This window comes from Lepidochelys kempii, chromosome 25 (assembly GCF_965140285.1).
Source record: "Lepidochelys kempii isolate rLepKem1 chromosome 25, rLepKem1.hap1, whole genome shotgun sequence".
NCBI lineage: Eukaryota > Metazoa > Chordata > Testudines > Cheloniidae > Lepidochelys > Lepidochelys kempii.
In genome coordinates this window covers 1584350-1609622 of record NC_136404.1, presented here as the reverse complement: position 1 = coordinate 1609622, position 25273 = coordinate 1584350, and positions in this window count along the sequence as shown.

The following is a 25273-nucleotide window of genomic DNA, read 5'->3' as shown; positions in this document are numbered from 1 at the left end:
CCTAATCAGGGCTCAGCTTCTCTCCCAGCACAGAGCCCCTCCAAGGATCTACACATACAGATACTACCAATACAAAACCAAACACACACAAATACCTTCTCCTCCAACAGAACTCCCACTCAAACTCCCCTCTTTACAGCCCTGTTTGCTAGCTGCTGTGCCACTGCAGCTGTCTGTGCCGCTGCCTGACTGGCTGCTACCTTTATAGGACCGCTAATCAGTGAAGCCCCGCCCCCTAATCAGGGCCCAGCTTCTCTCCCATCACAAAGCCCCTCCAAGCCTCTACACATACAGATAATACGAATACAAAAACACACACAAATACCTTCTCCTCCAACAGAACTCCCACTCAAACTCCCCTGTTTACAGCTCTGTTTGCTAGCTCCTGTGCCGCTGCCTGACTGGCTGCTACCTTTATAGGACCCCTAGTCACTGAAGCCCCGCCCCCTAATCAGGGCTCAGCTTCTCTCGCAGCACCTAGCCCCAAGCCTCTACACATACAGATACTACCAATACAAAAACACACACAAATACCTTCTCCTCCAACAGAACTCGCACTCAAACTCCCCTGTTTACAACTCTGTTTGCAAGCTCCTCTGCCGCTGCAGCTCTCTGTGCCACTGCCTGACTGGCTCCTACCTTTATAGGACCCCTAGTCAGTGAAGCCCCGCCCCCTGATCAGGGCTCAGCTTCTCTCCCAGCACAAAGCCCCTGCACATACAGATACTACCAATGCAAAACCAAACACACACAAATACCTTCTCCTCCAACAGAACTCCCACTCAAACTCCCCTGTTCACAGCTCTGTTTGCTAGCTCCTGTGCCACTGCAGCTGTCTGTGCCGCTGCCTGACTGGCTGCTAGCTTTATAGGACCCCTAGTCAGTGAAGCCCCGCCCCTAATCAGGGCTCAGCTTCTCTCACAGCACCTAGCCCCTCCAAGCCTCTACACATACAGATAATACCAATACAAAAACACACACAAATACCTTCTCCTCCAACAGAACTCCCACTCAAACGCCCCTGTTCACAGCTCTGTTTGCTAGCTCCTGTGCCACTGCAGCTGTCTGTTCCGCTGCCTGACTGGCTGCTACCTTTATAGGACCCCTAGTCAGTGAAGCCCCGCCCCCTAATCAGGGCTCAGCTTCTCTCCCAGCACAAAGCCCCTCCAAGCCTCTACACACACAGATACTACCAATACAAAACCAAACACACACAAATACCTTCTCGTCCAACAGAACTCCCACTCAAACTCCCCTGTTTAGAGCTCTGTTTGCTAGCTCCTGTGCCGCTGCAGCTGTCTGTGCCGCTGCCTGACTGGCTGCTACCTTTATAGGACCCCTAGTCAGTGAAGCCCCGCCCCCTAATCAGGGTTCAGCTTCTCTCCAAGCACAAAGCTCCGCCAAACCCCGACACATACAGATACTACCAATAAAAAACCAAACACACACAAATACCATCTCCTCCAAAAGAATCAGTGAAGCCCCGCCCCTAATCAGGGCCCAGCTTCTCTCCCAGCACAAAGCCCCTCCAAGCCTCTACACATACAGATACTACCAATACAAAACCAAACACACACAAATTCCTTCTCCTACAACAGAACTCCCACTCAAACTCCCCTGTTTAGAGCTCTGTTTGCTAGCTCCTGTGCCGCTGCAGCTGTCTGTGCCGCTGCCTGACTGGCTGCTAGCTTTATAGGACCCCTAGTCAGTGAAGCCCCGCCCCCTAATCAGGGCTCAGCTTCTCTCCCAGCACAAAGCCCCTCCAAGCCTCTACATATACAGATACTACCAATACAAAAAAACACACAAATACCTTCTCCTCCAACAGAACTCCCACTCAAACGCCCCTGTTCACAGCTCTGTTTGCTAGCTCCTGTGCCACTGCAGCTGTCTGTGCCGCTGCCTGACTGGCTGCTACCTTTATAGGACCCCTAGTCAGTGAAGCCCCGCCCCTAATCAGGGCTCAGCTTCTCTCACAGCACCTAGCCCCTCCAAGCCTCTACACATACAGATAATACCAATACAAAAACACACACAAATACCTTCTCCTCCAACAGAACTCCCACTCAAACGCCCCTGTTCACAGCTCTGTTTGCTAGCTCCTGTGCCACTGCAGCTGTCTGTTCCGCTGCCTGACTGGCTGCTACCTTTATAGGACCCCTAGTCAGTGAAGCCCCGCCCCCTAATCAGGGTTCAGCTTCTCTCCAAGCACAAAGCTCCGCCAAACCCCGACACATACAGATACTACCAATAAAAAACCAAACACACACAAATACCATCTCCTCCAACAACTCCCACTCAAACTCCCCTGTTTACAGCTCTGTTTGCTAGCTCCTGTGCCGCTGCCTGACGGGCTGCTACCTTTATAGGACCCCTAGTCAGTGAAGCCCCGCCCCCTAATCAGGGCTCAGCTTCTCTCGCAGCACCTAGCCCCTCCAAGCCTCTACACATACAGATACTACCAATACAAAAACACACACAAATACCTTCTCCTCCAACAGAACTCCCACTCAAACTCCCCTGTTCACAGCTCTGTTTGCTAGCTCCTGTGCCGCTGCCTGACTGGCTGCTACCTTTATAGGACCCCTAGTCAGTGAAGCCCCGCCCCCTAATCAGGGCTCAGCTTCTCTCGCAGCACCTAGCCACTCCAAGCCTCTACACATACAGATACTACCAATACAAAAACACACACAAATTCCTTCTCCTCCAACAGAACTCCCACTCAAACTCCCCTGTTCAGAGCTCTGTTTGCTAGCTCCTGTGCCGCTGCCTGACTGGCTGCTACCTTTATAGGACCCCTAGTCAGTGAAGCCCCGCCCCCTAATCAGGGCTCAGCTTCTCTCCCAGCACAAAGCCCCTCCAAGCCTCTACACATACAGATAATACCAATACAAAAACACACACAAATACGTTCTCCTCCAACAGAACTCCCACTCAAACTCCCCTGTTTACAGGTCTGTTTGCTAGCTCCTGTGCCGCTTCCTGACTGGCTGCTACCTTTATAGGACCCCTAGTCACTGAAGCCCCGCCCCCAAACCAGGGCTCAGCTTCTCTCCCAGCACAAAGCCCCTCCAAGCCTCTACACATACAGATACTACCAATACAAAACCAAACACACACAAATACCTTCTCCTACAACAGAACTCCCACTGAAACTCCCCTGTTTAGAGCTCTGTTTGCTAGCTCCTGTGCCGCTGCAGCTGTCTGTGCCGCTGCCTGACTGGCTGCTAGCTTTATAGGACCCCTAGTCAGTGAAGCCCCGCCCCCTAATCAGGGCTCAGCTTCTCTCCCAGCACAAAGCCCCTTCAAACCTCTACAGATACAGGAACGACCAATACAAAAACACACACAAATACCTTCTCCTCCAACAGAACTCCCACTCAAACTCCCCTGTTTACAGCTCTGTTTGCTAGCTTCTGTGCCGCTGCAGCTGTCTGTTCCGCTGCCTGACTGGCTGCTACCTTTATAGGACCCCTAGTCAGTGAAGCCCCGCCCCCTAATCAGGGTTCAGCTTCTCTCCCAGCACAAAGCCCCTCCAAGCCTCTACATATACAGATACTACCAATACAAAAAACCACACAAATACCTTCTCCTCCAACAGAACTCCCACTCAAACTCCCATGCTTACAGCTCTGTTTGCTAGCTCCTGTGCCGCTGCCTGACTGGCTGCTCCCTTTCTAGGACCCCTAATCAGTGAAGCCCCGCCCCCTAATCAGGGCCCAGCTTCTCTCCCATCACAAAGCCCCTCCAAGCCTCTACACATACAGATAATACCAATACAAAAACACACACAAATACCTTCTCCTCCAAAAGAACTCCCACTCAAACTCCCCTGCTTACAGCTCTGTTTGCTAGCTCCTGTGCCGCTGCAGCTGTCTGTGCCGCTGCCTGACTGGCTGCTCCCTTTATAGGACACCTAGTCAGTGAAGCCCCGGCCCCTAATCAGGGCTCAGCTTCTCTCGCAGCACCTAGCCCCTCCAAGCCTCTACACATACAGATACTACCAATACAAAAACACACACAAATACCTTCTCCTCCAACAGAACTCCCACTCAAACTCCCCTGTTCACAGCTCTGTTTGCTAGCTCCTGTGCCGCTGCCTGACTGGCTGCTACCTTTATAGGACCCCTAGTCAGTGAAGCCCCGCCCCCTAATCAGGGCTCAGCTTCTCTCGCAGCACCTAGCCCCTCCAAGCCTCTACACATACAGATACTACCAATACAAAAACACACACAAATACCTTCTCCTCCAACAGAACTCCCACTCAAACTCCCCTGTTCACAGCTCTGTTTGCTAGCTCCTGTGCCGCTGCCTGACTGGCTGCTCCCTTTCTAGGACCCCTAATCAGTGAAGCCCCGCCCCCTAATCAGGGCCCAGCTTCTCTCCCATCACAAAGCCCCTCCAAGCCTCAACACATACAGATAATACCAATACAAAAACACACACAAATACCTTCTCCTCCAAAAGAACTCCCACTCAAACCCCCCTGTTTACACCTCAGTTTGCTAGCTCCTGTGCCGCTGCAGCTGTCTGGGCCGCTGCCTGACTGGCTGCTCCCTTTATAGGACACCTAGTCAGTGAAGCCCCGCCCCCTAATCAGGGCCCAGCTTCTCTCCCAGCACAAAGCCCCTCCAAGCCTCTACACATACAGATAATACCAATACAAAAACACACACTAATACCTTCTCCTCCAACAGAACTCCCACTCAAACTCCCCTGTTCACAGCTCTGTTTGCTAGCTCCTGTGCCGCTGCCTGACTGGCTGCTACCTTTATAGGACCCCTCGTCAGTGAAGCCCCGCCCCCTAATCAGGGCTCAGCTTCTCTCGCAGCACCTAGCCCCTCCAAGCCTCTACACATACAGATACTACCAATACAAAAACACACACAAATACCTTCTCCTCCAAAAGAACTCCCACTCAAACCCCCCTGTTTACACCTCAGTTTGCTAGCTCCTGTGCCGCTGCAGCTGTCTGGGCCGCTGCCTGACTGGCTGCTCCCTTTATAGGACACCTAGTCAGTGAAGCCCCGCCCCCTAATCAGGGCCCAGCTTCTCTCCCAGCACAAAGCCCCTCCAAGCCTCTACACATACAGATAATACCAATACAAAAACACACACTAATACCTTCTCCTCCAACAGAACTCCCACTCAAACTCCCCTGTTCACAGCTCTGTTTGCTAGCTCCTGTGCCGCTGCCTGACTGGCTGCTACCTTTATAGGACCCCTCGTCAGTGAAGCCCCGCCCCCTAATCAGGGCTCAGCTTCTCTCGCAGCACCTAGCCCCTCCAAGCCTCTACACATACAGATACTACCAATACAAAAACACACACAAATACCTTCTCCTCCAACAGAACTCCCACTCAAACTCCCCTGTTCACAGCTCTGTTTGCTAGCTCCTGTGCCGCTGCCTGACTGGCTGCTACCTTTATAGGACCCCTAGTCAGTGAAGCCCCGCCCCCTAAGAAGGGCTCAGCTTCTCTCCCAGCACAAAGGCCCTCCAAGCCTCTACACATACAGATAATACCAATACAAAAACACACACAAATACGTTCTCCTCCAACAGAACTCCCACTCAAACTCCCCTGTTTACAGCTCTGTTTGCTAGCTCCTGTGCCGCTGCAGCTGTCTGTTCCGCTGCCTGACTGGCTGCTACCTTTATAGGACCCCTAGTCAGTGAAGCCCCGCCCCCTAATCAGGGTTCAGCTTCTCTCCAAGCACAAAGCCCCGCCAAACCCCTTCACATACAGATACTACCAATAAAAAACCAAACACACATAAATACCTTCTCCTCCAACAGAACTCCCACTCAAACTCCCCTGCTTACAGCTCTGTTTGCTAGCTCCTGTGCCGCTGTCTGACTGGCTCCTACCTTTATAGGACCCCTAGTCAGTGAAGCCCCGCCCCCTGATCAGGGCTCAGCTTCTCTCCCAGCACAAAGCCCCTCCAAGCCTCTACATATACAGATACTACCAATACAAAAAAATACACAAATACCTTCTCCTCCAACAGAACTCCCACTCAAACTCCCCTGTTTACAGATCTGTTTGCTAGCTCCTGTGCCGCTGCCTGACTGGCTGCTACCTTTATAGGACCGCTAGTCAGTGAAGCCCCGCCCCCTAATCAGGGCTCAGCTTCTGTCCCAGCACAAAGCCCGTACACAAACAGATACTACCAATACAAAACCGAACACACACAAATACCTTCTCCTCCAACAGAACTCCCACTCAAACTCCCCTGTTTACAGGTCTGTTTGCTAGCTCCTGTGCCGCTGCCTGACTGGCTGGTACATTTATAGGACCCCTAGTCAGTGAAGCCCCGCCCCCTAATCAGGGCTCAGCTTCTCTCCCAGCACAGAGCCCCTCCAAGGATCTACACATACAGATACTACCAATACAAAACCAAACACACACAAATACCTTCTCCTCCAACAGAACTCCCACTCAAACTCCCCTCTTTACAGCCCTGTTTGCTAGCTGCTGTGCCACTGCAGCTGTCTGTGCCGCTGCCTGACTGGCTGCTACCTTTATAGGACCGCTAATCAGTGAAGCCCCGCCCCCTAATCAGGGCCCAGCTTCTCTCCCATCACAAAGCCCCTCCAAGCCTCTACACATACAGATAATACGAATACAAAAACACACACAAATACCTTCTCCTCCAACAGAACTCCCACTCAAACTCCCCTGTTTACAGCTCTGTTTGCTAGCTCCTGTGCCGCTGCCTGACTGGCTGCTACCTTTATAGGACCCCTAGTCACTGAAGCCCCGCCCCCTAATCAGGGCTCAGCTTCTCTCGCAGCACCTAGCCCCTCCAAGCCTCTACACATACAGATACTACCAATACAAAAACACACACAAATACCTTCTCCTCCAACAGAACTCGCACTCAAACTCCCCTGTTTACAACTCTGTTTGCAAGCTCCTCTGCCGCTGCAGCTCTCTGTGCCACTGCCTGACTGGCTCCTACCTTTATAGGACCCCTAGTCAGTGAAGCCCCGCCCCCTGATCAGGGCTCAGCTTCTCTCCCAGCACAAAGCCCCTGCACATACAGATACTACCAATGCAAAACCAAACACACACAAATACCTTCTCCTCCAACAGAACTCCCACTCAAACTCCCCTGTTCACAGCTCTGTTTGCTAGCTCCTGTGCCACTGCAGCTGTCTGTGCCGCTGCCTGACTGGCTGCTACCTTTATAGGACCCCTAGTCAGTGAAGCCCCGCCCCTAATCAGGGCTCAGCTTCTCTCACAGCACCTAGCCCCTCCAAGCCTCTACACATACAGATAATACCAATACAAAAACACACACAAATACCTTCTCCTCCAACAGAACTCCCACTCAAACGCCCCTGTTCACAGCTCTGTTTGCTAGCTCCTGTGCCACTGCAGCTGTCTGTTCCGCTGCCTGACTGGCTGCTACCTTTATAGGACCCCTAGTCAGTGAAGCCCCGCCCCCTAATCAGGGTTCAGCTTCTCTCCCAGCACAAAGCCACTCCAAGCCTCTACACATACAGATACTACCAATACAAAACCAAACACACACAAATACCTTCTCCTCCAACAGAACTCCCACTCAAACTCCCCTCTTTACAGCTCTGTTTGCTAGCTCCTGTGCCACTGCAGCTGTCTGTGCCGCTGCCTGACTGGCTGCTCCCTTTCTAGGACCCCTAATCAGTGAAGCCCCGCCCCCTAATCAGGGCCCAGCTTCTCTCCCAGCACAAAGCCCCTCCAAGCCTCTACACATACAGATAATACCAATACAAAAACACACACAAATACGTTCTCCTCCAACAGAACTCCCACTCAAACTCCCCTGTTTACAGGTCTGTTTGCTAGCTCCTGTGCCGCTGCCTGACGGGCTGCTACCTTTATAGGACCCCAAGTCAGTGAAGCCCCGCCCCCTAATCAGGGCTCAGCTTCTCTCGCAGCACCTAGCCCCTCCAAGCCTCTACACATACAGATACTACCAATACAAAAACACACACAAATACCTTCTCCTCCAACAGAACTCCCACTCAAACTCCCCTGTTCACAGCTCTGTTTGCTAGCTCCTGTGCCGCTGCCTGACTGGCTGCTACCTTTATAGGACCCCTAGTCAGTGAAGCCCCGCCCCTAATCAGGGCTCAGCTTCTCTCACAGCACCTAGCCCCTCCAAGCCTCTACACATACAGATAATACCAATACAAAAACACACACAAATACCTTCTCCTCCAACAGAACTCCCACTCAAACTCCCCTGTTTACAGGTCTGTTTGCTAGCTCCTGTGCCGCTGCCTGACGGGCTGCTACCTTTATAGGACCCCAAGTCAGTGAAGCCCCGCCCCCTAATCAGGGCTCAGCTTCTCTCGCAGCACCTAGCCCCTCCAAGCCTCTGCACATACAGATACTACCAATACAAAAACACACACAAATACCTTCTCCTCCAACAGAACTCCCACTCAAACTCCCCTGTTCACAGCTCTGTTTGCTAGCTCCTGTGCCGCTGCCTGACTGGCTGCTACCTTTATAGGACCCCTAGTCAGTGAAGCCCCGCCCCCTAATCAGGGCTCAGCTTCTCTCGCAGCACCTAGCCCCTCCAAGCCTCTACATATACAGATACTACCAATACAAAAAAACACACAAATACCTTCTCCTCCAACAGAACTCCCACTCAAACTCCCCTCTTTACAGCTCTGTTTGCTAGCTCCTGTGCCACTGCAGCTGTCTGTGCCGCTGCCTGACTGGCTGCTCCCTTTCTAGGGCCCCTAATCAGTGAAGCCCCGCCCCCTAATCAGGGCCCAGCTTCTCTCCCAGCACAAAGCCCCTCCAAGCCTCTACACATACAGATAATACCAACACAAAAACACACACAAATACGTTCTCCTCCAACAGAACTCCCACTCAAACTCCCCTGTTTACAGGTCTGTTTGCTAGCTCCTGTGCCGCTGCCTGACTGGCTGCTACCTTTATAGGACCCCTAGTCACTGAAGCCCCGCCCCCAAACCAGGGCTCAGCTTCTCTCCCAGCACAAAGCCCCTTCAAACCTCTACACATACAGGAACTACCAATACAAAACCAAACACACACAAATACCTTCTCCTCCAACAGAACTCCCACTCAAACTCCCCTGTTTACAGCTCTGTTTGCTAGCTCCTGTGCCGCTGCAGCTGTCTGTTCCGCTGCCTGACTGGCTGCTACCTTTATAGGATCCCTAGTCAGTGAAGCCCCGCCCCCTAATCAGGGTTCAGCTTCTCTCCCAGCACAAAGCCCCTCCAAGCCTCTACATATACAGATACTACCAATACAAAAAAACACACAAATACCTTCTCCTCCAACAGAACTCCCACTCAAACTCCCCTGTTCACAGCTCTGTTTGCTAGCTCCTGTGCCACTGCAGCTGTCTGTTCCGCTGCCTGACTGGCTGCTACCTTTATAGGACCCCTAGTCAGTGAAGCCCCGCCCCTAATCAGGGCTCAGCTTCTCTCACAGCACCTAGCCCCTCCAAGCCTCTACACATACAGATAATACCAATACAAAAACACACACAAATACCTTCTCCTCCAACAGAACTCCCACTCAAACGCCCCTGTTCACAGCTCTGTTTGCTAGCTCCTGTGCCACTGCAGCTGTCTGTTCCGCTGCCTGACTGGCTGCTACCTTTATAGGACCCCTAGTCAGTTAAGCCCCGCCCCCTAATCAGGGTTCAGCTTCTCTCCAAGCACAAAGCTCCGCAAACCCCGACACATACAGATACTACCAATAAAAAACCAAACACACACAAATACCTTCTCCTCCAACAGAACTCCCACTCAAACTCCCCTGTTCACAGCTCTGTTTGCTAGCTCCTGTGCCGCTGCCTGACTGGCTGCTACCTTTATAGGACCCCTAGTCAGTGAAGCCCCGCCCCCTAATCAGGGCTCAGCTTCTCTCCCAGCACAAAGCCCCTCCAAGCCTCTACACATACAGATAATACCAATACAAAAACACACACAAATACGTTCTCCTCCAACAGAACTCCCACTCAAACTCTCCTGTTTACAGGTCTGTTTGCCAGCTCCTGTGCCGCTGCCTGACTGGCTGCTACCTTTATAGGACCCCTAGTCAGTGAAGCCCCGCCCCCTAATCAGGGCTCAGCTTCTGTCCCAGCACAAAGCCCGTACACAAACAGATACTACCAATACAAAACCGAACACACACAAATACCTTCTCCTCCAACGGAACTCCCACTCAAACTCCCCTCTTTACAGCTCTGTTTGCTAGCTGCTGTGCCACTGCAGCTGTCTGTGCCGCTGCCTGACTGGCTGCTACCTTTATAGGACCGCTAATCAGTGAAGCCCCGCCCCCTAATCAGGGCCCAGCTTCTCTCCCATCACAAAGCCCCTCCAAGCCTCTACACATACAGATAATACGAATACAAAAACACACACAAATACCTTCTCCTCCAACAGAACTCCCACTCAAACTCCCCTGTTTACAGCTCTGTTTGCTAGCTCCTGTGCCGCTGCCTGACTGGCTGCTACCTTTATAGGACCCCTCGTCAGTGAAGCCCCGCCCCCTAATCAGGGCTCAGCTTCTCTCGCAGCACCTAGCCCCTCCAAGCCTCTACACATACAGATACTACCAATACAAAAACACACACAAATACCTTCTCCTCCAAAAGAACTCCCACTCAAACCCCCCTGTTTACACCTCAGTTTGCTAGCTCCTGTGCCGCTGCAGCTGTCTGGGCCGCTGCCTGACTGGCTGCTCCCTTTATAGGACACCTAGTCAGTGAAGCCCCGCCCCCTAATCAGGGCCCAGCTTCTCTCCCAGCACAAAGCCCCTCCAAGCCTCTACACATACAGATAATACCAATACAAAAACACACACTAATACCTTCTCCTCCAACAGAACTCCCACTCAAACTCCCCTGTTCACAGCTCTGTTTGCTAGCTCCTGTGCCGCTGCCTGACTGGCTGCTACCTTTATAGGACCCCTCGTCAGTGAAGCCCCGCCCCCTAATCAGGGCTCAGCTTCTCTCGCAGCACCTAGCCCCTCCAAGCCTCTACACATACAGATACTACCAATACAAAAACACACACAAATACCTTCTCCTCCAACAGAACTCCCACTCAAACTCCCCTGTTCACAGCTCTGTTTGCTAGCTCCTGTGCCGCTGCCTGACTGGCTGCTACCTTTATAGGACCCCTAGTCAGTGAAGCCCCGCCCCCTAAGAAGGGCTCAGCTTCTCTCCCAGCACAAAGGCCCTCCAAGCCTCTACACATACAGATAATACCAATACAAAAACACACACAAATACGTTCTCCTCCAACAGAACTCCCACTCAAACTCCCCTGTTTACAGCTCTGTTTGCTAGCTCCTGTGCCGCTGCAGCTGTCTGTTCCGCTGCCTGACTGGCTGCTACCTTTATAGGACCCCTAGTCAGTGAAGCCCCGCCCCCTAATCAGGGTTCAGCTTCTCTCCAAGCACAAAGCCCCGCCAAACCCCTTCACATACAGATACTACCAATAAAAAACCAAACACACATAAATACCTTCTCCTCCAACAGAACTCCCACTCAAACTCCCCTGCTTACAGCTCTGTTTGCTAGCTCCTGTGCCGCTGTCTGACTGGCTCCTACCTTTATAGGACCCCTAGTCAGTGAAGCCCCGCCCCCTGATCAGGGCTCAGCTTCTCTCCCAGCACAAAGCCCCTCCAAGCCTCTACATATACAGATACTACCAATACAAAAAAATACACAAATACCTTCTCCTCCAACAGAACTCCCACTCAAACTCCCCTGTTTACAGATCTGTTTGCTAGCTCCTGTGCCGCTGCCTGACTGGCTGCTACCTTTATAGGACCGCTAGTCAGTGAAGCCCCGCCCCCTAATCAGGGCTCAGCTTCTGTCCCAGCACAAAGCCCGTACACAAACAGATACTACCAATACAAAACCGAACACACACAAATACCTTCTCCTCCAACAGAACTCCCACTCAAACTCCCCTGTTTACAGATCTGTTTGCTAGCTCCTGTGCCGCTGCCTGACTGGCTGGTACATTTATAGGACCCCTAGTCAGTGAAGCCCCGCCCCCTAATCAGGGCTCAGCTTCTCTCCCAGCACAGAGCCCCTCCAAGGATCTACACATACAGATACTACCAATACAAAACCAAACACACACAAATACCTTCTCCTCCAACAGAACTCCCACTCAAACTCCCCTCTTTACAGCCCTGTTTGCTAGCTGCTGTGCCACTGCAGCTGTCTGTGCCGCTGCCTGACTGGCTGCTACCTTTATAGGACCGCTAATCAGTGAAGCCCCGCCCCCTAATCAGGGCCCAGCTTCTCTCCCATCACAAAGCCCCTCCAAGCCTCTACACATACAGATAATACGAATACAAAAACACACACAAATACCTTCTCCTCCAACAGAACTCCCACTCAAACTCCCCTGTTTACAGCTCTGTTTGCTAGCTCCTGTGCCGCTGCCTGACTGGCTGCTACCTTTATAGGACCCCTAGTCACTGAAGCCCCGCCCCCTAATCAGGGCTCAGCTTCTCTCGCAGCACCTAGCCCCTCCAAGCCTCTACACATACAGATACTACCAATACAAAAACACACACAAATACCTTCTCCTCCAACAGAACTCGCACTCAAACTCCCCTGTTTACAACTCTGTTTGCAAGCTCCTCTGCCGCTGCAGCTCTCTGTGCCACTGCCTGACTGGCTCCTACCTTTATAGGACCCCTAGTCAGTGAAGCCCCGCCCCCTGATCAGGGCTCAGCTTCTCTCCCAGCACAAAGCCCCTGCACATACAGATACTACCAATGCAAAACCAAACACACACAAATACCTTCTCCTCCAACAGAACTCCCACTCAAACTCCCCTGTTCACAGCTCTGTTTGCTAGCTCCTGTGCCACTGCAGCTGTCTGTGCCGCTGCCTGACTGGCTGCTACCTTTATAGGACCCCTAGTCAGTGAAGCCCCGCCCCTAATCAGGGCTCAGCTTCTCTCACAGCACCTAGCCCCTCCAAGCCTCTACACATACAGATAATACCAATACAAAAACACACACAAATACCTTCTCCTCCAACAGAACTCCCACTCAAACGCCCCTGTTCACAGCTCTGTTTGCTAGCTCCTGTGCCACTGCAGCTGTCTGTTCCGCTGCCTGACTGGCTGCTACCTTTATAGGACCCCTAGTCAGTGAAGCCCCGCCCCCTAATCAGGGTTCAGCTTCTCTCCCAGCACAAAGCCACTCCAAGCCTCTACACATACAGATACTACCAATACAAAACCAAACACACACAAATACCTTCTCCTCCAACAGAACTCCCACTCAAACTCCCCTCTTTACAGCTCTGTTTGCTAGCTCCTGTGCCACTGCAGCTGTCTGTGCCGCTGCCTGACTGGCTGCTCCCTTTCTAGGACCCCTAATCAGTGAAGCCCCGCCCCCTAATCAGGGCCCAGCTTCTCTCCCAGCACAAAGCCCCTCCAAGCCTCTACACATACAGATAATACCAATACAAAAACACACACAAATACGTTCTCCTCCAACAGAACTCCCACTCAAACTCCCCTGTTTACAGGTCTGTTTGCTAGCTCCTGTGCCGCTGCCTGACGGGCTGCTACCTTTATAGGACCCCAAGTCAGTGAAGCCCCGCCCCCTAATCAGGGCTCAGCTTCTCTCGCAGCACCTAGCCCCTCCAAGCCTCTACACATACAGATACTACCAATACAAAAACACACACAAATACCTTCTCCTCCAACAGAACTCCCACTCAAACTCCCCTGTTCACAGCTCTGTTTGCTAGCTCCTGTGCCGCTGCCTGACTGGCTGCTACCTTTATAGGACCCCTAGTCAGTGAAGCCCCGCCCCTAATCAGGGCTCAGCTTCTCTCACAGCACCTAGCCCCTCCAAGCCTCTACACATACAGATAATACCAATACAAAAACACACACAAATACCTTCTCCTCCAACAGAACTCCCACTCAAACTCCCCTGTTTACAGGTCTGTTTGCTAGCTCCTGTGCCGCTGCCTGACGGGCTGCTACCTTTATAGGACCCCAAGTCAGTGAAGCCCCGCCCCCTAATCAGGGCTCAGCTTCTCTCGCAGCACCTAGCCCCTCCAAGCCTCTGCACATACAGATACTACCAATACAAAAACACACACAAATACCTTCTCCTCCAACAGAACTCCCACTCAAACTCCCCTGTTCACAGCTCTGTTTGCTAGCTCCTGTGCCGCTGCCTGACTGGCTGCTACCTTTATAGGACCCCTAGTCAGTGAAGCCCCGCCCCCTAATCAGGGCTCAGCTTCTCTCGCAGCACCTAGCCCCTCCAAGCCTCTACATATACAGATACTACCAATACAAAAAAACACACAAATACCTTCTCCTCCAACAGAACTCCCACTCAAACTCCCCTCTTTACAGCTCTGTTTGCTAGCTCCTGTGCCACTGCAGCTGTCTGTGCCGCTGCCTGACTGGCTGCTCCCTTTCTAGGGCCCCTAATCAGTGAAGCCCCGCCCCCTAATCAGGGCCCAGCTTCTCTCCCAGCACAAAGCCCCTCCAAGCCTCTACACATACAGATAATACCAACACAAAAACACACACAAATACGTTCTCCTCCAACAGAACTCCCACTCAAACTCCCCTGTTTACAGGTCTGTTTGCTAGCTCCTGTGCCGCTGCCTGACTGGCTGCTACCTTTATAGGACCCCTAGTCACTGAAGCCCCGCCCCCAAACCAGGGCTCAGCTTCTCTCCCAGCACAAAGCCCCTTCAAACCTCTACACATACAGGAACTACCAATACAAAACCAAACACACACAAATACCTTCTCCTCCAACAGAACTCCCACTCAAACTCCCCTGTTTACAGCTCTGTTTGCTAGCTCCTGTGCCGCTGCAGCTGTCTGTTCCGCTGCCTGACTGGCTGCTACCTTTATAGGATCCCTAGTCAGTGAAGCCCCGCCCCCTAATCAGGGTTCAGCTTCTCTCCCAGCACAAAGCCCCTCCAAGCCTCTACATATACAGATACTACCAATACAAAAAAACACACAAATACCTTCTCCTCCAACAGAACTCCCACTCAAACTCCCCTGTTCACAGCTCTGTTTGCTAGCTCCTGTGCCACTGCAGCTGTCTGTTCCGCTGCCTGACTGGCTGCTACCTTTATAGGACCCCTAGTCAGTGAAGCCCCGCCCCTAATCAGGGCTCAGCTTCTCTCACAGCACCTAGCCCCTCCAAGCCTCTACACATACAGATAATACCAATACAAAAACACACACAAATACCTTCTCCTCCAACAGAACTCCCACTCAAACGCCCCTGTTCACAGCTCTGTTTGCTAGCTCCTGTGCCACTGCAGCTGTCTGTTCCGCTGCCTGACTGGCTGCTACCTTTATAGGACCCCTAGTCAGTTAAGCCCCGCCCCCTAATCAGGGTTCAGCTTCTCTCCAAGCACAAAGCTCCGCAAACCCCGACACATACAGATACTACCAATAAAAAACCAAACACACACAAATACCTTCTCCTCCAACAGAACTCCCACTCAAACTCCCCTGTTCACAGCTCTGTTTGCTAGCTCCTGTGCCGCTGCCTGACTGGCTGCTACCTTTATAGGACCCCTAGTCAGTGAAGCCCCGCCCCCTAATCAGGGCTCAGCTTCTCTCCCAGCACAAAGCCCCTCCAAGCCTCTACACATACAGATAATACCAATACAAAAACACACACAAATACGTTCTCCTCCAACAGAACTCCCACTCAAACTCTCCTGTTTACAGGTCTGTTTGCTAGCTCCTGTGCCGCTGCCTGACTGGCTGCTACCTTTATAGGACCCCTAGTCAGTGAAGCCCCGCCCCCTAATCAGGGCTCAGCTTCTGTCCCAGCACAAAGCCCGTACACAAACAGATACTACCAATACAAAACCGAACACACACAAATACCTTCTCCTCCAACGGAACTCCCACTCAAACTCCCCTCTTTACAGCTCTGTTTGCTAGCTGCTGTGCCACTGCAGCTGTCTGTGCCGCTGCCTGACTGGCTGCTACCTTTATAGGACCGCTAATCAGTGAAGCCCCGCCCCCTAATCAGGGCCCAGCTTCTCTCCCATCACAAAGCCCCTCCAAGCCTCTACACATACAGATAATACGAATACAAAAACACACACAAATACCTTCTCCTCCAACAGAACTCCCACTCAAACTCCCCTGTTTACAGCTCTGTTTGCTAGCTCCTGTGCCGCTGCCTGACTGGCTGCTACCTTTATAGGACCCCTAGTCAGTGAAGCCCCGCCCCCTAATCAGGGCTCAGCTTCTCTCGCAGCACCTAGCCCCTCCAAGCCTCTACACATACAGATACTACCAATACAAAAACACACACAAATACCTTCTCCTCCAACAGAACTAGCACTCAAACTCCCCTGTTTACAACTCTGTTTGCAAGCTCCTCTGCCGCTGCAGCTCTCTGTGCCACTGCCTGACTGGCTCCTACCTTTATAGGACCCCTAGTCAGTGAAGCCCCGCCCCCTGATCAGGGCTCAGCTTCTCTCCCAGCACAAAGCCCCTGCACATACAGATACTACCAATGCAAAACCAAACACACACAAATACCTTCTCCTCCAACAGAACTCCCACTCAAACTCCCCTGTTCACAGCTCTGTTTGCTAGCTCCTGTGCCACTGCAGCTGTCTGTGCCGCTCCCTGACTGGCTGCTACCTTTATAGGACCCCTAGTCAGTGAAGCCCCGCCCCTAATCAGGGCTCAGCTTCTCTCACAGCACCTAGCCCCTCCAAGCCTCTACACATACAGATAATACCAATACAAAAACACACACAAATACCTTCTCCTCCAACAGAACTCCCACTCAAACGCCCCTGTTCACAGCTCTGTTTGCTAGCTCCTGTGCCACTGCAGCTGTCTGTTCCGCTGCCTGACTGGCTGCTACCTTTATAGGACCCCTAGTCAGTGAAGCCCCGCCCCCTAATCAGGGTTCAGCTTCTCTCCCAGCACAAAGCCTCTCCAAGCCTCTACACATACAGATACTACCAATACAAAACCCAACACACACAAATACCTTCTCCTCCAACAGAACTCCCACTCAAACTCCCCTCTTTACAGCTCTGTTTGCTAGCTCCTGTGCCGCTGCCTGACTGGCTGCTACCTTTATAGGACCGCTAGTCAGTGAAGCCCCGCCCCCTAATCAGGGCTCAGCTTCTGTCCCAGCACAAAGCCCGTACACATACAGATACTACCAATACAAAACCGAACACACACAAATACCTTCTCCTCCAACAGAACTCCCACTCAAACTGCCCTGTTTACAGGTCTGTTTGCTAGCTCCTGTGCCGCTGCCTGACTGGCTGGTACCTTTATAGGACCCCTAGTCAGTGAAGCCCCGCCCCCTAATCAGGGCTCAGCTTCTCTCCCAGCACAAAGCCCCTCCAAGCCTCTACATATACAGATACTACCAATACAAAACCAAACACACACAAATACCTTCTCCTCCAACAGAACTCCCACTCAAACTCCCCTGTTCACAGCTCTGTTTGCTAGCTCCTGTGCCACTGCAGCTGTCTGTGCCGCTGCCTGACTGGCTGCTCCCTTTATAGGACCCCTAGTCAGTGAAGCCCCGCCCCTAATCAGGGCTCAGCTTCTCTCACAGCACCTAGCCCCTCCCAGCCTCTACACATACAGATAATACCAATACAAAAACACACACAAATACCTTCTCCTCCAACAGAACTCCCACTCAAACTCCCCTGTTTAGAGCTCTGTTTGCTCGCTCCTGTGCCGCTGCAGCTGTCTGTGCCGCTGCCTGACTGGCTGCTCCCTTTCTAGGACCCCTAATCAGTGAAGCCCCGCCCCCTAATCAGGGCCCAGCTTCTCTCCCAGCACAAAGCCCCTCCAAGCCTCTACACATACAGATAATACCAATACAAAAACAAACACAAATACGTTCTCCTCCAACAGAACTCCCACTCAAACTCCCCTGTTTACAGGTCTGTTTGCTAGCTCCTGTGCCGCTGCCTGACTGGCTGCTACCTTTATAGGACCCCTAGTCAGTGAAGCCCCGCCCCCTAATCAGGGCTCTGCTTCTCTCGCAGCACCTAGCCCCTCCAAGCCTCTACACATACAGATACTACCAATACAAAAACACACACAAATACCTTCTCCTCCAACAGAACTCCCACTCAAACTCCCCTGTTCACAGCTCTGTTTGCTAGCTCCTGTGCCGCTGCCTGACTGGCTGCTACCTTTATAGGACCCCTAATCAGTGAAGCCCCGCCCCCTAATCAGGGCCCAGCTTCTCTCCCAGCACAAAGCCCCTCCAAGCCTCTACACATACAGATAATACCAATACAAAAACACACACAAATACGTTCTCCACCAACAGAACTCCCACTCAAACTCCCCTGTTTACAGGTCTGTTTGCTAGCTCCTGTGCCGCTGCCTGACTGGCTGCTACCTTTATAGGACCCCTAGTCACTGAAGCCCCGCCCCCAAACCAGGGCTCAGCTTCTCTCCCAGCACAAAGCCCCTTCAAGCCTCTACACATACAGATACTACCAATACAAAACCAAACACACACAAATACCTTCTCCTACAACAGAACTCCCACTCAAACTCCCCTGTTTAGAGCTCTGTTTGCTAGCCCCTGTGCCGCTGCAGCTGTCTGTTCCGCTGCCTGACTGGCTGCTACCTTTATAGGACCCCTAGTCAGTGAAGCCCCGCCCCCTAATCAGGGCTCTGCTTCTCTCGCAGCACCTAGCCCCTCCAAGCCTCTACACATACAGATACTACCAATACAAAAACACACACAAATACGTTCTCCTCCAACAGAACTCCCACTCAAACTCCCCTGTTCACAGCTCTGTTTGCTAGCTCCTGTGCCGCTGCCTGACTGGCTGCTCCCTTTCTAGGACCCCTAATCAGTGAAGCCCCGCCCCCTAATCAGGGCCCAGCTTCTCTCCCATCACAAAGCCCCTCCAAGCCTCAACACATACAGATAATACCAATACAAAAACACACACAAATACCTTCTCCTCCAACAGAACTCCCACTCAAACCCCCCTGTTTACAGCTCAGTTTGCTAGCTCCTGTGCCGCTGCAGCTGTCTGTGCCGCTGCCTGACTGGCTGCTCCCTTTATAGGACACCTAGTCAGTGAAGCCCCGCCCCCTAATCAGGGCCCAGCTTCTCTCCCAGCACAAAGCCCCTCCAAGCCTCTACACATACAGATAATACCAATACAAAAACACACACTAATACCTTCTCCTCCAACAGAACTCCCACTCAAACTCCCCTGTTCACAGCTCTGTTTGCTAGCTCCTGTGCCGCTGCCTGACTGGCTGCTACCTTTATAGGACCCCTCGTCAGTGAAGCCCCGCCCCCTAATCAGGGCTCAGCTTCTCTCGCAGCACCTAGCCCCTTCAAGCCTCTACACATACAGATACTACCAATACAAAAACACACACAAATACCTTCTCCTCCAACAGAACTCCCACTCAAACTCCCCTGTTTACAGCTCTGTTTGCTAGCTCCTGTGCCGCTGCCTGACTGGCTGCTACCTTTATAGGACCCCTAGTCAGTGAAGCCCCGCCCCCTAATCAGGGCTCAGCTTCTCTCGCAGCACCTAGCCCCTCCAAGCCTCTACACATACAGATACTACCAATACAAAAACACACACAAATACCTTCTCCTCCAACAGAACTCCCACTCAAACTCCCCTGTTCACAGCTCTGTTTGCTAGCTCCTGTGCCGCTGCCTGACTGGCTGCTCCCTTTCTAGGACCCCTAATCAGTGAAGCCCCGCCCCCTAATCAGGGCCCAGCTTCTCTCCCATCACAAAGCCCCTCCAAGCCTCAACACATACAGATAATACCAATACAAAAACACACACAAATACCTTCTCCTCCAAAAGAACTCCCACTCAAACTCCCCTGTTTACAGGTCTGTTTGCTAGCTCCTGTGCCGCTGCCTGACTGGCTGCTACCTTTATAGGACCCCTAGTCACTGAAGCCCCGCCCCCAAACCAGGGCTCAGCTTCTCTCCCAGCACAAAGCCCCTTCAAACCTCTACACATACAGGAACTACCAATACAAAACCAAACACACACAAATACCTTCTCCTCCAACAGAACTCCCACTCAAACTCCCCTGTTTACAGCTCTGTTTGCTAGCTCCTGTGCCGCTGCAGCTGTCTGTTCCGCTGCCTGACTGGCTGCTACCTTTATAGGATCCCTAGTCAGTGAAGCCCCGCCCCCTAATCAGGGCCCAGCTTCTCTCCCAGCACAAAGCCCCTCCAAGCCTCTACACATACAGATAATACCAATAAAAAACACACACTAATACCTTCTCCTCCAACAGAACTCCCACTCAAACTCCCCTGTTCACAGCTCTGTTTGCTAGCTCCTGTGCCGCTGCCTGACTGGCTGCTACCTTTATAGGACCCCTCGTCAGTGAAGCCCCGCCCCCTAATCAGGGCTCAGCTTCTCTCGCAGCACCTAGCCCCTTCAAGCCTCTACACATACAGATACTACCAATACAAAAACACACACAAATACCTTCTCCTCCAACAGAACTCCCACTCAAACTCCCCTGTTCACAGCTCTGTTTGCTAGCTCCTGTGCCGCTGCCTGACTGGCTGCTACCTTTATAGGACCCCTAGTCAGTGAAGCCCCGCCCCCTAAGAAGGGCTCAGCTTCTCTCCCAGCACAAAGGCCCTCCAAGCCTCTACACATACAGATAATACCAATACAAAAACACACACAAATACGTTCTCCTCCAACAGAACTCCCACTCAAACTCCCCTGTTTACAGCTCTGTTTGCTAGCTCCTGTGCCGCTGCAGCTGTCTGTTCCGCTGCCTGACTGGCTGCTACCTTTATAGGACCCCTAGTCAGTGAAGCCCCGCCCCCTAATCAGGGTTCAGCTTCTCTCCAAGCACAAAGCCCCGCCAAACCCCTTCACATACACATACTACCAATAAAAAACCAAACACACAAATACCTTCTCCTCCAACAGAACTCCCACTCAAACTCCCCTGCTTACAGCTCTGTTTGCTAGCTCCTGTGCCGCTGTCTGACTGGCTCCTACCTTTATAGGACCCCTAGTCAGTGAAGCCCCGCCCCCTGATCAGGGCTCAGCTTCTCTCCCAGCACAAAGCCCCTCCAAGCCTCTACATATACAGATACTACCAATACAAAAAAATACACAAATACCTTCTCCTCCAACAGAACTCCCACTCAAACTGCCCTGTTTACAGGTCTGTTTGCTAGCTCCTGTGCCGCTGCCTGACTGGCTGGTACCTTTATAGGACCCCTAGTCAGTGAAGCCCCGCCCCCTAATCAGGGTTCAGCTTCTCTCCCAGCACAAAGCCTCTCCAAGCCTCTACACATACAGATACTACCAATACAAAACCAAACACACACAAATACCTTCTCCTCCAACAGAACTCCCACTCAAACTCCCCTCTTTACAGCTCTGTTTGCTAGCTCCTGTGCCACTGCAGCTGTCTGTGCCGCTGCCTGACTGGCTGCTCCCTTTCTAGGACCCCTAATCAGTGAAGCCCCGCCCCCTAATCAGGGCCCAGCTTCTCTCCCAGCACAAAGCCCCTCCAAGCCTCTACACATACAGATAATACCAATACAAAAACACACACAAATACGTTCTCCTCCAACAGAACTCCCACTCAAACTCCCCTGTTTACAGGTCTGTTTGCTAGCTCCTGTGCCGCTGCCTGACGGGCTGCTACCTTTATAGAACCCCAAGTCAGTGAAGCCCCGCCCCCTAATCAGGGCTCAGCTTCTCTCGCAGCACCTAGCCCCTCCAAGCCTCTACACATACAGATACTACCAATACAAAAACACACACAAATACCTTCTCCTCCAACAGAACTCCCACTCAAACTCCCCTGTTCACAGCTCTGTTTGCTAGCTCCTGTGCCGCTGCCTGACTGGCTGCTACCTTTATAGGACCCCTAGTCAGTGAAGCCCCGCCCCTAATCAGGGCTCAGCTTCTCTCACAGCACCTAGCCCCTCCAAGCCTCTACACATACAGATAATACCAATACAAAAACACACACAAATACCTTCTCCTCCAACAGAACTCCCACTCAAACGCCCCTGTTCACAGCTCTGTTTGCTAGCTCCTGTGCCACTGCAGCTGTCTGTTCCGCTGCCTGACTGGCTGCTACCTTTATAGGACCCCTAGTCAGTGAAGCCCCGCCCCCTAATCAGGGTTCAGCTTCTCTCCCAGCACAAAGCCTCTCCAAGCCTCTACACATACAGATACTACCAATACAAAACCAAACACACACAAATACCTTCTCCTACAACAGAACTCCCACTCAAACTCCCCTGTTTAGAGCTCTGTTTGCTAGCTCCTGTGCCGCAGCAGCTGTCTGTGCCGCTGCCTGACTGGCTGCTAGCTTTATAGGACCCCTAGTCAGTGAAGCCCCGCCCCCTAATCAGGGCTCAGCTTCTCTCCCAGCACAAAGCCCCTTCAAACCTCTACACATACAGGAACTACCAATACAAAAACACACACAAATACCTTCTCCTCCAACAGAACTCCCACTCAAACTCCCCTGTTTACAGCTCTGTTTGCTAGCTCCTGTGCCACTGCAGCTGTCTGTTCCGCTGCCTGACTGGCTGCTACCTTTATAGGACCCCTAGTCAGTGAAGCCCCGCCCCTAATCAGGGCTCAGCTTCTCTCACAGCACCTAGCCCCTCCAAGCCTCTACACATACAGATAATACCAATACAAAAACACACACAAATACCTTCTCCTCCAACAGAACTCCCACTCAAACGCCCCTGTTCACAGCTCTGTTTGCTAGCTCCTGTGCCGCTGCCTGACTGGCTGCTACCTTTATAGGACCCCTCGTCAGTGAAGCCCCGCCCCCTAATCAGGGTTCAGCTTCTCTCCCAGCACAAAGCCCCTCCAAGCCTCTACATATACAGATACTACCAATACAAAAAAACACACAAATACCTTCTCCTCCAACAGAACTCCCACTCAAACTCCCCTGTTCACAGCTCTGTTTGCTAGCTCCTGTGCCACTGCAGCTGTCTGTTCCGCTGCCTGACTGGCTGCTACCTTTATAGGACCCCTAGTCAGTGAAGCCCCGCCCCTAATCAGGGCTCAGCTTCTCTCACAGCACCTAGCCCCTCCAAGCCTCTACACATACAGATAATACCAATACAAAAACACACACAAATACCTTCTCCTCCAACAGAACTCCCACTCAAACGCCCCTGTTCACAGCTCTGTTTGCTAGCTCCTGTGCCACTGCAGCTGTCTGTTCCGCTGCCTGACTGGCTGCTACCTTTATAGGACCCCTAGTCAGTTAAGCCCCGCCCCCTAATCAGGGTTCAGCTTCTCTCCAAGCACAAAGCTCCGCCAAACCCCGACACATACAGATACTACCAATAAAAAACCAAACACACACAAATACCTTCTCCTCCAACAGAACTCCCACTCAAACTCCCCTGTTCACAGCTCTGTTTGCTAGCTCCTGTGCCGCTGCCTGACTGGCTGCTACCTTTATAGGACCCCTAGTCAGTGAAGCCCCGCCCCCTAATCAGGGCTCAGCTTCTCTCCCAGCACAAAGCCCCTCCAAGCCTCTACACATACAGATAATACCAATACAAAAACACACACAAATACGTTCTCCTCCAACAGAACTCCCACTCAAACTCCCCTGTTTACAGGTCTGTTTGCAAGCTCCTATGCCGCTGCCTGACGGGCTGCTACCTTTATAGGACCCCTAGTCAGTGAAGCCCCGCCCCCTAATCAGGGCTCAGCTTCTCTCGCAGCACCTAGCCCCTCCAAGGCTCTACACATACAGATACTACCAATACAAAAACACACACAAATACCTTCTCCTCCAACAGAACTCCCACTCAAACTCCCCTGTTCACAGCTCTGTTTGCTAGCTCCTGTGCCGCTGCCTGACTGGCTGCTACCTTTATAGGACCCCTAGTCAGTGAAGCCCCGCCCCCTAATCAGGGCTCAGCTTCTCTCGCAGCACCTAGCCACTGCAAGCCTCTACACATACAGATACTACCAATACAAAAACACACACAAATACCTTCTCCTCCAACAGAACTCCCACTCAAACTCCCCTGTTCACAGCTCTGTTTGCTAGCTCCTGTGCCACTGCAGCTGTATGTTCCGCTGCCTGACTGGCTGCTACCTTTATAGGACCCCTAGTCAGTGAAGCCCCGCCCCCTAATCAGGGCTCAGCTTCTCTCCCAGCACAAAGCCCCTCCAAGCCTCTACACATACATATACTACCAATACAAAACCAAACACACACAAATACCTTCTCGTCCAACAGAACTCCCACTCAAACTCCCCTGTTTAGAGCTCTGTTTGCTAGCTCCTGTGCCACTGCAGCTGTCTGTTCCGCTGCCTGACTGGCTGCTACCTTTATAGGACCCCTAGTCAGTGAAGCCCCGCCCCCTAATCAGGGCCCAGCTTCTCTCCCAGCACAAAGCCCCTCCAAGCCTCTACACATACAGATAATACCAATACAAAAACACACACAAATACTTTCTCCTCCAACAGAACTCCCACTCAAACTCCCCTGTTTACAGGTCTGTTTGCAAGCTCCTATGCCGCTGCCTGACGGGCTGCTACCTTTATAGGACCCCTAGTCAGTGAAGCCCCGCCCCCTAATCAGGGCTCAGCTTCTCTCGCAGCACCTAGCCACTGCAAGCCTCTACACATACAGATACTACCAATACAAAAACACACACAAATACCTTCTCCTCCAACAGAACTCCCACTCAAACTCCCCTGTTTACAGCTCTGTTTGCTAGCTCCTGTGCCGCTGCCTGACTGGCTGCTACCTTTATAGGACCCCTAGTCACTGAAGCCCCGCCCCCTAATCAGGGCTCAGCTTCTCTCGCAGCACCTAGCCCCTCCAAGCCTCTACACATACAGATACTACCAATACAAAAACACACACAAATACCTTCTCCTCCAACAGAACTCGCACTCAAACTCCCCTGTTTACAACTCTGTTTGCAAGCTCCTCTGCCGCTGCAGCTCTCTGTGCCACTGCCTGACTGGCTCCTACCTTTATAGGACCCCTAGTCAGTGAAGCCCCGCCCCCTGATCAGGGCTCAGCTTCTCTCCCAGCACAAAGCCCCTGCACATACAGATACTACCAATGCAAAACCAAACACACACAAATACCTTCTCCTCCAACAGAACTCCCACTCAAACTCCCCTGTTCACAGCTCTGTTTGCTAGCTCCTGTGCCACTGCAGCTGTCTGTGCCGCTGCCTGACTGGCTGCTACCTTTATAG